Raw genomic sequence first — 5,798 nt, 5'->3', positions numbered from 1 at the left:
AAAAAAAAAAAAAAAAAAAAAAAAAAAAAAAAAAAAAGGATTTCACCTTGTCTTCTCTGTGAATTTATATCCTTCTCAAGTACCAGCTGATACTTCAGCAGATCAGTCTGATTGTCATATTGTTTTTCCTTTAAATTCCCCCCTGAGTCAAAATTACAGCCAAGTGACCAGGGCATAAGGTAATCAAATCCCCTCTCAGCATGGTTAATGGAGAGCAGCATAGTGACTAGCAAGCATGAAAGTATATAATTTGTGCACAACTGTTCGTTTGTATTTGCAAACAAATTTTTCCAAATGTATTTTTATATGCTCAAAGCACCTACTGAAGTAGGTAAAAAATCCTCCAAATCTACTGAGTCAGATCCCGTTCTTCTTTGCTGGATTCCATCCTCCTGTCTGAAATAGTCATATTTCCAATACTTACGTAAGAATTGCCTTGCAATTTAAATGAATTTTAACTGTGCATCAATTGTTAAATGTGTGGGGTTTATTTAGCTAGTTATAACCAGATATACTTCCTTTTTTTGTGCCTTTGTTCTGTCTAGAAGGAATTGAAAGATATTGTTCCGTATTTATGGATAAAAGATTTCACAATCTTAATTTATAAATAGCAATAGATTTTAAGTGCTGCATATGAATTTAATAAAAATGTGCTGATACTGATATTCAGTCCTCAGATTTGAACCTAATGAGTATAAAGTCTGGTAGTTTTAATAGTGATTATGATTGATCTTCCTTTTCTTCCCCATAAATGTGGGTTTTGCTCCCTTTCAGCCACTTGTAAAGAGTGCAGGCTGTGCAACGGCACTGTTGGAGAAAAGCCCGGAAGGTGGTTAGTTGGAGTCAAATGGCCATAATTCTAGTTCAGAATGAAGAACTGAGATGTAAATAACACTTGTAGAGCAGAAATTTCAGTTCAACAATGCCAGTTCATCCTTCGCTATTGTTCATCTTCACTGCTGTGTTACATTTGTTATACGTAATTTGTATGGGACATCTTTACCATTACAAACATAAACTACTCCAAGTGTATTAAAACAAAATGGGCATGTTCAAAAAATTTGGTAATTTTTTCTCAAAAGTTTTGGCCAATTAGTTGCTCCTGTACAACACCTCTTGAAATTTCTTAAGCAAACTAAAAACTAATTACCAAATACAACATGATACAATTTTAGGTAGCCTTAAACAAGTTAAATTTCTTTTGGGAGCAACATACTACCAGTGTTGAATCCTTCACAATAAAATGGAGTATTGCCATCACTCCTTCAACTGTAGGCAGAATATATAGAAGTAGGATCATTTTTTTTGATCACTGGAGTTACATAATATTTCTGGAGGACTAGAAAAAAAACATTCACTGCATTTAAAAGCAAACTTTTGATGTGTCTGGCAACTTGTAAGTGAAATACATCACATCCAGTGCATGGTTGATATGATATACCTGGTGATTGCTGGCATATCCTTTCATTACACTGAGATTTGATACAGTTGAAAATGCATTTATTTTGGAAACGAAAAGAGAACCTGAAGGATATTTTTTCTACTTGTACTATAATTTAATGACAGAAGCAACACTGAATTGGTGTGGGCAACAGATGTTCCTGTGGTCATTTTAAAGAAGTTGTTTTGCATTTGAAGTAGACTGTCAGCACAGACACATGTTTCTTAAATGTGAGGAGAAGAAGGGTGGAACGTGTGAGTGTGTTTGTCTTCATTTTCAGAATTGCAGAATGGCCCAGGTTGGAAGGGATCACAAGGATCGTGAATCCCCAACTCCCCCCTCCACAAGCAGTACTAGACCACATTTAGTACTAGACCAGGCTGCCCAGGGCCCCATCCAAACTGGCCTTGAACACCTCCATGGACAGGGCATCCACAACCTCTTCAGGCAGCCTGAAGCACCAGCACCTCACCACTCTCTCTGTAAAGAATTTCCCCCTGACATCCAACCTAAATCTTCCCTCCCTCAACTTAAAACCATTTCCCCTTGTCCTGCTGTTATCTACCCTTTCAAGGAGTTGATTCCCCTCCTGTTTGTAGGCTTCCTTTAGGTACTGAGAGGCTGCAGTGAGGTCACCCTGCAGCCTTTTCTCCAGGCTGAAAAAGCCCAGCTCCCTCAGCATGTCTTTGTAGGGGAGGTGCTCCAACCCTCTGATCATCTTTGTGGCTCTCACCTGGACCCTCTCCAACAGCTCCCTGTCTTTCTTGTACTGGGGGCCTGAGACCTAGACACAGTACTCCAGATGGGGCCTCACAAGAGCAGAATAGAGGGGGACAATCACCTCCCTGTCCCTACTGGCCACTCCTCTTCTGATGGAGCCCAGGATACCTTCTGCTTTCCAAGCTGCAAGAGCACACTGCTGGCTCATGTTCAGTGTTTCATCCACCAGGTGCTTCTCTGCAGGGCTGCTCTTAAAGACCACTCCTTCCAGTCTGTATGGATGCCTGGGATTCCTCCGGCCCAAGTACAAAGCCTTGCACTTTGCTGTGTTGAACCTCATTAGATTCACCCGGGCCTACCTCTGAAGTCTGTTGAGGTCCCTCTGAATGGCATCCTTTCCTTTCACTGTGTCAGCTGCACCACTCAGCTTGGTGTCACTAGCAAACTTCCTGAGGGTGCACTCAATTCCATCATCAATGTCATTGACAAAGATGTTAAAGAGCACCAGTCCTAAGACGGACTCCTGGGGGATGCCACTCATTACTGGCCTCCACTTGGACATAGAACCTTTAATAACCACTCTCTGTCCGCATCCTTTCAACCATTTCCTTATCCATCAAGTGGTCCAGCCGTCAAATCCACATCCCTCCAATTTGGAGATAAGGATGTAGTGGGGGACCATGTCAAAGGACTTCAGTCCTTTTTTTGTTCCTCTCTTGCACATCTTACTTCTTTGAGCTCTAAGTAAATCTGGGCTTCTAAGATTTTCAGGACACTGAATATTGAGGAGAAGGTGCAGTGCAAAATGTTTTAGGTATCTTTGAATACAGAAATTATTGAAAGGACAGATCAACTTCAGATCAAGACAGATGTGGTTCCTAAGTTTAAAAGCCAGCAGTCACGTTGCCTTTAAAAGCATAATCTTTAGTAGGAAAATATTTCTAAGTGATAGATTTATGCTAATGTTTGCTTTCCACGAAGTGTAAAGCAAAAACTTGTACTGTCTTACACTTTAAGGTTTGTTGTGGTCAGTGAAGCCAATTGGTGTGGGGACAGTAGCATCTGATCATACTTGGGATACGATTTATTTTTGTTACAAATACACTGTGAACACCTGCAGATAAAGGAGGAACAGCAAAAAAGGAAGGGATTCTGAAACCAGACAGTTAAATGCTGTAAGGAGATCCTGGGAAATAGAAACTATTGCAAATGAAAATTATTGACTGTGCATGCATGGTAAAGCTGGATAAGAATAAGATTTTAGGAATGTTGTCAACTTCAGTGGAATATTTTTAGAGACAGAAATTACCAATTTTTTTTTCTACAACATGAGAACACATGAGAGGTTAAAACTCCAGTCCTTTGAATACTTTGGTATATAAAAAGCTAAAATGTTTCATTTCAAAATATATTTGAAAAAAAAAAAAAAAATGAAGTTGTACATATATGAAACACCAACACTTCTTCGAAAGTGGAAATACTGAATTGATGCCTTTTTACTTTTTCTAACCTAGACTAAAATGTTAATCTTAAAGTGCCCCAGGCTTCTCTGGAATTAGGATTCCCTGGGTGGGAAGTGAAGTGCAGTTTGTCCTGTGGTAAATGTGATTTACTCTGCAGTTGCAATTGATCTTCAGTCATTGCAATGCATCAGGAAGGAATAAACCACTGCCAGAACTGGTGAGCAGATGCTGCAGAATTTCCATGTCCATTGTAACTTGAATTTAGAGGTGATAAATAGTTCAGTCATATCTACTGCTTACTGCTGGCTACTGGGTTGCTTAAGTCCCGAACAATGGCAGAATTCTCAGCCACCCACCCAGGCAATGTCTTCAGCTGGGAAAAAGAAATGCATCAAAATATTCTCCTGTCTTCAAATAGCACCCAGGAGTTAGGGTATATAGTCTCCTTTTTCAGGGATCTGCATCTTAAGCCTCAGATCTGCACTATTGCCCTTCTGTAGCAATAAAATTTTAATGCAGTAAATCAGATATTACAGCCTTCCACTGCTAAATAAGCAGTGATTAATGAGTAGCCTTCCCAGAACCTAAAGCACATGACCTGTTAGATTCCTCAGCAGCTCAAGTGAACAAAGCTGAATTTGTCTTATAACAATGCCAGGAAAACATCTATTCGTCTATCCCTAGTGGTAGAAAATTGGTTTGTATTGCAGAATGTCACTTCTCAAGCCTCGCCTAAGATCTTAACTATACAAGTCTTTGGTTTCCTGCTTTTTTTTGTCCAAGTAGAACTACAAATCCTGTCTAAGCTCTACTGCAGTATATAGTGCTCTTACCATGAAGCTAATAGGCAGAGGTAGTGACTGTGAATGTTTTGTTATCTTGGCTCTTCCACGTCTCATCTGCAGGTTATGAAAATGCTGAAGTCACAACTATAATCAGGTGCTACTGTGTTAGCACTTGTATGTATTTGAAAGCCAGATTAAGATCAGCAGAATTCTTTTTGCTTTGTTCTAGGCTAAGCTGTGGTGGCATGTTTGTTCTGGGAGTGCTCCTTGAGCACATACATCCCCACACTTCAGTGCTTAGAGCCCAGGGAAGCCTAAACCAGATCTGGTTCCTCTCTGCTGCTAGGTATGTGTGAAATGGCCACCTCTGCAAGATAGTGCCTGTCTGCTTTATGTCATCACTCAGAACTGATTGACTTGAGCTGTTATCTTCAAACACTGCATGAAGGTATTGCTTAATTTTGCCCTGCTTTTTCTCTGTATTTTCTGGGCAAGCAGTGTGCTTGACTTTATGCTGTTACGAATTTGTCATGTCCTTTCCAGCTCTTGAAAATCTAAGTATCATTTATTTACACTGAAGTTATGGAAGCTTGAGAACTTTATGTGTTTACAAGCCACTTAAATAAGCATAGGTGTGTCCTCTGCCTCAGAAACCCTGTGCTTGCTGAATTTGCACAATTGTGTTCACTCTTGAGTCTGCCTTGCACATTAGTATCTGCTAGTTCTTGTCAATCATGAAAAAAAAGGAAGAGAGTATTGAGCAGGAATCAGTAAAAACGTGAAATAAAGGTTTTGTGTTGACAAAGGGTATGGTCCAGAGATAGAAAAGATGCAGAATATTTGATAATACTGCTCTGTTGGAACAATACTCTCTGTAAGCTGTTAGTTATTGTTGATATAACTATATATCTATATATATTATATATATATATATTATATATATATAATAATATATATTATATATATCTATATATAATATACATTGAGAGTATTCATTACTCTCAATGCAGTCTTTTCCAGAGGTTACAGAACAGCAGAGTAGTAGAACACAGGGGAAAATTCTCCTCAGAGTATTTTAGTGTGACTGCACCGAGAGTCAACTTACCAGTGCTGAAGCATATGGTGGAGCATGGAACAAATTTGCTCTTCCCACAGTTGTGAAATGGGAATAAAACAGGCCTTTCTGCTGTAAATGAGTATGGTTCTGTTTTCCATTTTGGAATCTTAACACTGAGAATTAGGACTAACTTCTGTCAGGCTGAAAATGAACTGAACTCAGTGCTATGGCTATATGCTGAGCACCTGGCTGGGTGAGCCCTGCAGAGGGCTCCTGAGGGAGAGGCCTCAGTATCTGTGACGCGCTGGTGCAGCAGTGCTGGTACATCAATC

At 39.7% G+C, this 5,798-nt stretch overlaps 1 long non-coding RNA gene across 1 annotated transcript in view; it reads left to right on the top strand.

Annotated features, from left to right (window-relative positions):
* The window catches only part of LOC122156751, a 26,400-nt gene extending 21,163 nt beyond the window's left edge, over window positions 1–5,237 (top strand). The window contains exon 3 of the long non-coding RNA XR_006167627.1: window positions 4,639–5,237. This is a non-coding gene — a long non-coding RNA (uncharacterized LOC122156751). The remainder of the gene's footprint in view (window positions 1–4,638) is intronic.
* The last annotated feature ends 561 nt before the right edge of the window (window positions 5,238–5,798 follow it).

Source organism: Centrocercus urophasianus, unplaced genomic scaffold (genome assembly GCF_019232065.1).
Source record: "Centrocercus urophasianus isolate 14NV4802_14NV808 unplaced genomic scaffold, USGS_Curo_1.0 seq_13, whole genome shotgun sequence".
NCBI classification, from domain to species: domain Eukaryota; kingdom Metazoa; phylum Chordata; class Aves; order Galliformes; family Phasianidae; genus Centrocercus; species Centrocercus urophasianus.
Note: the sequence above shows the minus strand (reverse complement) of the source record. Positions and strands in the feature narration are given on the sequence as shown.